General features: G+C 37.7%; 1 protein-coding gene across 1 annotated transcript in view; it reads right to left on the reverse strand.

Annotated features, from left to right (window-relative positions):
- The window catches only part of PRLR (prolactin receptor), a 28,782-nt gene extending 22,832 nt beyond the window's left edge, over positions 1 to 5,950 (reverse strand). Inside the window, exons 1-2 of the mRNA XM_009318447.1 lie at positions 5,842 to 5,950; positions 1,444 to 1,511 (exon numbers count right to left, since the gene is read on the reverse strand). The gene's annotated coding sequence lies outside the window, so the exon portion shown is untranslated. The remainder of the gene's footprint in view (positions 1 to 1,443; positions 1,512 to 5,841) is intronic.
- Between the last annotated feature and the right edge of the window lie 4,356 nt (positions 5,951 to 10,306).

Genomic DNA, 10,306 nt, shown 5'->3' on the forward strand with positions numbered 1-10,306 from the left:
AGGAAGAAATTTTTTACGCTGAGGGTGGTGAAACACTGGCACAGGTTGCCCAGAGAGGTGGTGGATGCCCCATCCCTGGAAACATTCCAGGTCAGGCTGGACGGGGCTCTGAGCAACCCGATCTAGTTGAAGATGTCCCTGCCCACGGCAGGGGGGCTGGACTAGATGACCTTTAGATGTCTCTTCCAACCCAAACTATTCTATGATTCTGTGATTATACTGCAAATTAAAAGCTGTGGATGTGCAGTGTGTCCAGAGCACTGCTTTCCGTCTGTGAACCAGCCCTAATTGGAAGTCGCCAAAATCTGAATCCCTCAGGCACCCAGTTCAGCCTTCATGGAGATGTATAGATTCCAGAGAAGATAGGGAGTTCAGACATGTCTCTGATCTGAATTTCTTGTGACTGATTCTAGGTGACTATTTTAGCACGTAGGTTTTGTGGAGTGCTTTGTGATGATGCTTAGTTCCTGCTCTTGGCTATGTAAGGGAACCTAGACATCCAGCTAATTTCTTGGGATCAAGCACTTCGTATTTCTGCGTTGCATAAACTGGAAGCACCTACAAGTTCTTCTAGATTTCACCTGAAAAGCCTATATAAGGGTTTCTAATATATTTTTCGTAAATTTCCTTCTTAAACAAACCTTCTCCTATCGACCCTTTGTAGTCCTTCCTTTGATTAGCAGTCAACATGTGACAATGAATGGAACAACTTCTCTCACCCATGGAGATGTGCTTCTCAGTCTGAAAGACTGAAGTCATTTTTGAAAAAGAAAAATTGTGAAACCCCAAATTCTTGAAAATAGTTTAGATACTTACTTTTCCATCACAGTATTTATGCACTTAACTCCTATTGATTTTACAGAACTGAGCCTGAAACTCTTTTTAAAACTCTCAACATCTAAACTGACAAGAAAAGCCAAGACAACAAGAAGAAAGCACCATTATCACTACTTTACAAATGGAGAACCAAGACAGAGAACAATCAAATACTTTGCTCAGACTCATACTAGAAATGTAACAAAAGCTAAAAACTGATCCTTTCCTGCTAGTTTTTTTTTTTCCTTTTCTGAATACCACCTCTACTGCCTTTTTTTTCCCAATAAAACATGATTTAGCTAACAACAGCAATCTTCCTCTACCAGTCTCACAGCTCCTGAATATTCTGTTTTCTTCCCTGGTGGTCTGTACGTTTAGTCATAATTTCAGTATTATTATTTTTACAGCAGTCTTTTGCAGACAAGAAAAGCATAAGCTGTAAAGAGGAAAATTTTAGAGTTTGAAAGTTAGAATTTACATTAGAACTTGAAAATTGCTCTTGAAACATGACGGAAGTTCATCTCTACCAACTACCAAGCCCAACTCCACAGTCACTATTTTGCTATAATGATTTTAAATATTATTTATATATAGCATAGTCATGAAATATAAAGTCCAGTTTCCTACCTAACGGGTTCATGTGTGTGAGGAGATTTTTATTCCTCTCATTCATGAATGTCAGATCACTTGATGATCTGCAAGAGAAAAGAATTGCAGGATTATTGTATTACTGGAAGTATTACTACTTTATTCCTAAAACAGAAAGAGCAAAAAAAAAAAAAATCACTCTTTGTATTAGCTGACTCAGATACTGACAGTCTAAGTCAATACATTTAAACACTGAGAGCAATAGCAACTATGGTAAAATACCATTTTACTGTAAAAAAATTTCTGTTTCAATAAAAGCACAAAATTTTGAGGCAACTTAGGATGCAGTTTAGATTTACCAGTAGACTGTGCTAGGCTATGCGATTAAAGGCTAATCACCACCTACACAAAGGTCGGGACAGGATCAGATAAAAATTGACGGGGTCGGGGGAGGAACCCTAGCAGTCTAATCAGTGAAAATGGGAATCGGCTATGCCAAAGACTACCAAAGCACAGTCAGACCATTGTCCCTTGTGTGGAAGCCACCAGGAGGAGCCAACTAAGCAAATCCCCTTCCCCATATGCCTCACAGACTGAAGGAGGTATAGCACTTGTTAAGGGATGCAGGGGGGAAAGAATTTGGGGAGGAAAGAAAGGGATCAAAGTGGACTGGGAAGAAACAAGCATGCGAAAATAAGGTGAAAAGGGGAATAAAGGGGTCAGTTAAGTGTAAACTGGTGGCCTGTCTGACCGAGATGTGTGCCTGATCACTGTAGTCTACCCTACATTCTCAATTAAGTCCTGTTTCTAACTATCTTCTGTCTGGGTGTGCTCTGTTCTGAGTGGGTACATTTGGATGCTAGCAAACTTTCAGCTGGATTAGCCAGTGAGGAGTGGGATTGCAAACCTCCGGGCTCATATGCAACTCCCCCACAACTGCGGAGACCAGAGGATCTGGGGCCAGATACTTGGTTGCCTGAGCATCTAAGACCAGCTACTACAGCGATCCATTTTTTTTGTGCAAATACACACATACACGTGTAAATGTATATGTTACCTCTTTGTTGATGTGTGCGGCCTCTGTGTGTGTTTATTGTGTCCTTGTGCCCCCCCGTCAGGAGCAGCTGCTCAGCTTCACTACTGGCAGAACCTGCGGATATGGACCTACAGCAGCCTCACATCTGTGGGGCTACCTGATTCAGCTGCCTCTAACAGACTGAAATTAAACGTTTTACCAAAAAAAGCCACTATGTTTAACTAACTGGTCTTTGTCATCCTATCTGAATACACTATGCTGTGAACAAATAATTTAGATGAGCTTCAATGGGCAACTTATCTGCCAGAGCAAGAAAAACTATTTATACATTAAATTACTAACTTTGAAATGATAACTTCATTATACTATTTCTTACAAAATCTTCTCTCTTTAAACAATTTGAAACAAAGTAGAATATTTTTACAACTAACATTATGCCTGGTCTGTATCGCCTGGAGACCAGGTGGGAAGCTGTACTACTCAGTTACCAGGGTATTCTTTTGTTTGGCTCCATTTCAGTAAAGCTAATGAGAACAATAAAAATACCATGAAATTATTTGGCAGCTAGACATCATGCCATTACAGAGAATCAGATTTAATTGAGGGCGATAAACGGTTTCTTTTTTCTGTGCATATATAAAATGACATAGATAACATATGACTGAATATGGCAGAAATAATGTTTGCAGTGAAGTTACTCAACCATGACATAAGGTGAAATGTAGTTTAAAGATGGAGCTCAATAAGTTTTAGGGAGGACAGAAATCTGGTTGTCAGTGTGCGTACTGGGAACACAGTTTGACTCAAGATTGGCTAAATAGGGTAGTTTTCCCAAAATACAAGCTGCCTTGTACATCTAGATCACTTCACAGAAACAACTTAAAAATTATGCAATAGTTCCACATTTAAAAGGAAGCCTAGTTCTAAGAGAAAATGTATGGTTATGATCACTAAATAAAAATAAACTTCCCTCTACTTTTTCTGATTTTTACTACTTGGTACTACATCAAAACATACAGTTCTATCCTACCAGCAAATTTTATTCTGCTTTCATGACTGCTTTCATCAGGAAGTGATATCACAAACTGGTGACACATCCCTACATAATATGACTGACTTAAAACGTGTTTTTTACTAAAGCTACAATAGTGCCATAGGCACTGGCTTGTTCATATCAGTGATTGGAAAGGATCTGATAGAATTGACCTTACCTCCCGCATTAACCAGGACAATGACTCTCACCCAAGTATATCTACATCAAATAATCATTATTCAAATCATATTTATTATGATAGTCCTGAGAACAAAGATAGAATCCCACTGTCTTAGATACTGTACAAAGAAGATTTTCTGCTTTTAAGAACTGAAAATGTAAATAACCGATTAATAATACAGAGTGGAAGAAAGGGATATAACAAGCAGGTCAAAACTTCAATATTTTTGGTTTGAAACTAAAGATTATTTTCATCACAAAATATTTTCAAAATATCCCATAAACTGGAAACCGCCTATGAAGAATCAGTATTAGAAAATTCACTTTAGAATGTCACTTCAGAATGTCACAAATTCTTTTTCAGCCAAAGCCAATGCATGCAAATTTTCAAAATTCCAAAATGAACAAATATCACCAAATACCAACATAAAGCACTTTGTTTTGAAATTTTCCAGTAGAACATTTTCTGAAATCTAAGCAAATAATTGCATTTTTATTATAACTTTTTTCCCATGAAAACATGTTGCGATGAAAAACTTCTGATAATCTTTAATTATACACAGAATTTCAATGGCATGAAATGTCTTGCTATTCTGACATTTCGGGGGGAAGATGCTGGTGTAGAGGTTAGGAAATTCATCGCGGAGAGACTATGATGACTAAAACTTTACAGGAAGCAAAGGAACAGGACTCTGAAAGTAGTAAAGGGAACACAGTGACAGAGAAAAGGGGGAAAGAACAAATAATCTGTTGGTACTGGGCAGTAAAGGGTCAGATAAAGTTGTAATTTTGAATGTATTCCAATATTCCCTTTGAGTTTCAAAGCTCCATCCACTGGATGCCATCCCCAAATAGCCTTTTCTTGGTGAACACAGGCGATGGGGTTGGGTGGAGGAGAAGCATCTTCTGGATCCTAGTGCCTGCAAGCATCAGTAGGGTAATGCTGAAGAAAGCTGTGACCTTAGCTCTGGCACAGCTTCTTTATTCCCTCTCACCGAGACAGTCCATTTTGGCTGAGTCTGTGTCTGGAGTGTCTCTCCAAAGCTTCATGACTGTGGTAAGACTGTAACAGAAAGAACCTGGCTGCAGGGGAATAAATGTTCTTGTTGAATCACAAATATGCTCAGTAATTAACAATATCAGTGGCAGCAGAGCGAACTATTAGACAAATAATGGTTTTCTGTTTCAGTGTTCTCTTTTTCAGGAGGTCCTCAGTATGAGGTCGTAAAAGTAGCTGTTCCTTTGTCTTTTTCTGAGTACATGTTGTACATTTACACTTGAATTGCTTAAGTGACTGTAGAGTTACTCTGTAAAAGAACACAATTACCAAAAATTACTACTCCAGTCAAACTGAATAAACACTCAATGTCCTATTATTTGTGAACATGAACATTTCTCAAACATATTCCTCGAGCTTCAAACTTGTTGATAAAAGAGCTTTGTGGTTGCATGCTAAAGGCTACCACTAATGCCATATACAGATCAAGTGGCACACAGGCTAGCTAAAGGAATGAAACAATGTTATCCCACTAATCTAAAACTGAGGGGAAAATCTTTTCTTTCAATTATTTGAGAGAAAATGCTGACAATAATGGGAATAAAACAATATTTAACTGTCAACCTTCACTTTCCTGAGCTTAAAATAATTAATCTTTTGGCACTTCTAACCTAAAGCATTATACTCCCTTTAATACAGAAATATGTGGATATGCAGGGAAGTATCTTTATCACGCCTAGCTCTAATCTTGGTGGCATTTTCTAGATCTCCTCCGCTACCTAATTCCTGAGCAGACTAGTGTTAACACATTTTATAAACAGATTATTTTCTACAGGTGTTTACATAGGTGGCATTAATCTCTAGTGTTAGTAAAAACCACACAAATTCCTTATGAGGAGTGTCTCATTACAGAAAGTCAAATGTTCAAACTACTCTGAACATTCTACATGCCAAACCAGTAACAGTATCAATACTGCTGTATGACAACCCTGTTAAGTTTCACATAGATGCTCATCTTCCATCAAAAATATCTTTATTTAATTACAGTTTTGCAGTGGAAGAATACTGAAGCTCCTAAAAGCTGCAATATGCATTCTGAAGGAACTGAATTCACTCTTTGATCAGGAGTATGAATTTCCCTTCTAATTTCTTCACGACGAATATATAAACTGAATGAAGCATAGCACTAACCTGATCTCCCCCCCCATCTTCATCCCCGGCTGCTGTTCTTCGGAGATTCTCAGTCATGGTGAATTGTGGTTTGGATTTTTCATTTGTTTTGCAGTATAAGGAAATGACCCTGAGGTTGCACACTGTGGGACTTTTATGTACTTGCTTACAGAACAAAGACTTAAACTGCAATCTCTGGAGGTTAAAGGTAAATTTACTAATGTATTCATTCATTAACCCATTCATTCATTAGCTCATTTGCTCTGTTCCTTACAAACTGCAAGGACAGTATTGTGTCTTCTACTGATGAATGTGTTTCTAACAGGCAGTATTTGCATCTCTGACAAAGTAAATAAAACATGTCAAGAAACTACTTGAAGAAATTAATTTTGCAAAGAGAGAGAAATCTTCATTGTGCAGCAAAGGCAAACAACAAATGGATTCACCAATAAAGATTAATGAAATATGGGATATTAGGTTTCAGACGATAGATAGTGTTTAGTTTTAAGAAACTAAGGACATAATGCCTCTCCCTTACCTCTGCTTAACACCAAATATGTCCAATTAGATCTAACACGAATGTTTCAGTTTGCCCTGCTCCTCTGTGGAGTTTGCACACTTCTTGGTTAAATAATGAAGAAACAGCTACTAAACACAATTTGGAGAAGAAAAGATTTCAAGGAATGAAAAATATATTCTGTACTAGAGCAAAATCTATTTTAACACTTTTCTTCAGTACGTTCCTGTTATTTGGTGCAAAAAGACTCAGAATGAAATGAAGGACTTTTGGTTATAGCATGTATCGATGCATCTGCCTACATCTGTTTTTTCAGTAAATGTTCTTGATTCACTGTTCATTGCATAGCTTCAGTGGCTGTGAAATTTTTCCTTCTTTGCACTCAGTGTCAGATTGGACCTATGGTGTGTACGATAATTGTCAAGTTTTATAAGCCTTATTATACTGGGTAATGACTTCACCTTGGAACACTGGAGTCAACACTGGAGTCTGCTGCCTTTGAAATGGCATGCTTCTTCAAGATTATGAAACTGCCATCCAGTTTAGGGGCCAAAGGGGAAGGTATGGAGGTGGGGTGTGGAGTGGTCAATTCATAACTGCTTGCAAGCAAAACCATCTGATTTTCACCTAAAATAAAACTCTGATGAAAATTCAAAAGTTTCAATAACTGCAGGTAGACAGAGATGACCTTTTATGCCCAAGCATCTGAAATGTCAGATCTGTGTGTTTTAATTGCACCCACAAAAACATAAAAAAAAGAAAATGTGATGGTAATAAATCTGAAATATCAATGACATTTCTTTTAGACTTATTAGATATTTACAAGGAATCAAAAGACAAGGCATAAGCATCAGGAACCTTCATGCTTGCCCTCTGTATGGTGGACTTCATGGTAAATTGCAGCAAACTAGTAAATTTTACTAACAGCTGAAATAATTTTAAACATGGTAATTTAGATCAATAGAAATCAACTATCAGCCTCTGTAATTAACATCAACCCATTTTGTTTTATATCCCATTACAATCAACTTTAATTAGTAATTTTTTGTGGCACCCAGTTACCCAATCATAATTCAAATGGTAAAAACATTCATTTTGCATTTAATCCACAATATTTCTTCCACAGTCCCTGAAATAAAAACCTTATGCTGACATTTATGAAATGGCAGGAGGAAAAAATGCTGTAACTGTGGGGTTTACTTTAGGTAATAACAACACAGGGTTTTAAATCCTTGCTTACATAAAGCCTGACCTTTTCACTTGATATAAAAGTCATTTTTACTGAAACTTGGATCCACACCTTCAGCCATTATTGTTACCTGCATCTTTTCAAGTTGCCTTTTCAGTAATGCCTTTTATGGTCATATGCCTGCATCTTCTTTGGCTGCATGCCCTAGGTAGCAGCATATTTTATATAATTTAAATGGAAAAATCACTGAAGAATAACACAACCATGTTTTAAATTACTCTTTTAATTTAATCCTTGAGTTGCTCCACTGACACTATGTTGCATATATGATCTGACACTGTTTAATAGATACTAGCACCGGACTTTCAAATCCAGTTCGGATTGTTTGTTTAACTGGGCATCGTAAGAACCTTGAGCCAGAACAGTCAGACCTCTGTCTCTCTTAAGGTCTTCTTCACTTGAAATTTGTGCATCCTTCAGAGTGCAGGAGAAAAGGATGGTTACACCTCTGACAAGGCTGCCTATATAACAGTCTTGGGTGGCTATCACCAGCACACAGAACAAAGCAGCTATGAAGCAGCTCAAGCACACAGAAACTATTAGGGCTCTAAGAACCAGCCACGAAGTGGGTAAAAGAGGCACCTTTCCTTCCTCCTCCCTGGAGTTTTGTCCCAGGTGCAGCTCAGAGACTGCAGGGGACTCAGCTTGCAAAGTTGCTATCTGGATGTGGAACAGGTTTTGAGGGTTGCCTCGAGACGGTCTTTCAAGACAGCACAAATAGCAATAGGACCTTAAGAGGGCAAATTAGTTGCAGACAATATGGATGGGTAATTGAGGCATTTTGAAATCTTTAGATGTGAACACAGATTTTAGAAATAAGTAGACCAAGTGAGTCATAGAAGTCCATTGGGTTAGAAATATCGTTCTGCTTTTTTTGCTCACATTTCTTCAAACTGATTTTTACCTCATTTTCAGAGTCCTAGCTACATTTAAACATTTACTGTCGTACTTTTCATTTACATAGCTACCTTCTATGAAGTATGCCGACTGGTACAAAAATTACTAGCTGTTCGATAATACAGATCAATTCTTCTTCATCGTTAAATGCTGCTGAGTAATATACACTAAGGACACACTCAGTTCGCCACCACTGCAATGTTCCTAAACGGCTTCAGACGCCTACTGCCAACGAAGCAGCATGCTGATGCAAACCTCATTTCTCTGTTCTCGACTGTAGTGTGAGCTACTCAGGACAGGCATCCAGAATCACACAGACTGGGAGTCACAGGCGTACAGATCTGAACAAACCACCACTAACCTCCTGTATGGATATGTTACTGCCCTTCAACAGAAGCTGTTAAGTGCAGTCAGAATGCTGTGTTACCCTATACAGAGAAGAGATAGGCATGCTTCAGTTGTTGGAAGGTTAAATAAACACGGTAACATTTAGCCACTTCTCACCGCTCGTTGTGTCTTTGGTATGAAAACCAAATCAAGAGGACAGGTTTTTTAACAGAGATTTCTGGTACATTCCTCCCCCAGCGGTGCAAAAGAACACTGGTTCTGCAAGTTGTTGATGCGCGTTGCAGTTCAAAATCTACTCCACTATTTCAGTTTCCAACTCTACTTTAACTGCTCAGCTTTTTAAGTGCTTAAACAAAATTCATTCTTTGAAAGGTGAAACTGGTACTTGAAAATACTGATGTATGTATAGAAGCATATGAAAGGAAAAGGTCACGGGCTCTTTTTTAGGTCTCAAAAACTCTGATTTGAGCAAGAGTGCTTACTTTTTATACCTATGTATACCTAGAATAGTTTCACAATTATGTTTATACAGTATACACAAAAAGAAAAATCTCCAAATCAAGTGCACAATAACAACCACGTTGCTACACAAAGTATGACCATTTATTCTTAGCTTATTTATTTATTAGCTTAAGCTTACTCCTTTTCATTTTAATACTCTACCTTGAATCACCTTGTCCTCCTTCAAATAACTTACAACATTCAAAAATGTAAACAAATGTTGTGATTCCTTTTACAGGATCACATTCTGAGCAGACACATTTATGAAACTAGATATACGTGAACATTTTCTTTGAGCATAGTATTAAAGCTCTGTTATATGTCAATGATGTATTCATGGGACAACTGCAAACAGCAGTTTGAATTATGAGGCCAGCTCTGAGAAGAATTTGCGTTAGAGCTCCACTATGCTCATTTTCCACTGGTGAATATGTATAAGAACTGGCACTGAGGTTCAGGAAATTCTGGTTCTAATCCTGAATCTCTTTTTATTGTCTTTTATATGATATTTTCCATTAGTCAAAATCTGATTCCTTTTTTAGAGGAACTGTGTTCATAACAAAAGCAGCAGCCAATGACCGAATTCCTTTACAAACCACTTTATTTTTTGACTTTACAGCCAAACCATTAAACAAGTCATATAAATTCTCAACCTGGGAACAAACTGTCATTCTTCAGAAGGTTCATCTGTTTATGTTTGGCTAACTGCATGGAAAAGAAAAGCTTTGCCATTTCTTGATATTTTTTCTCCCTCTCCACTAGCATGCAGGTTGGTAACCCCTAACAAGAATTATATACCTGGCATTTCTATTTGCATGACATTTTCAGTGATTGCACTGAAATTACATCCCAGAACATTTTAATGATTATCACTTTACAAAAACCTCAGAGTGACAGCACACTTCTCATTACTGAGGAACACAAGTCTTTGTTCTTTTTAGCATCTACAAAATAAGCAGGTCTGTGTTTTTCCT

The sequence above is a fragment of the Pygoscelis adeliae genome, unplaced genomic scaffold, assembly GCF_000699105.1.
Source record: "Pygoscelis adeliae isolate BGI_AS28 unplaced genomic scaffold, ASM69910v1 Scaffold272, whole genome shotgun sequence".
NCBI lineage: Eukaryota > Metazoa > Chordata > Aves > Sphenisciformes > Spheniscidae > Pygoscelis > Pygoscelis adeliae.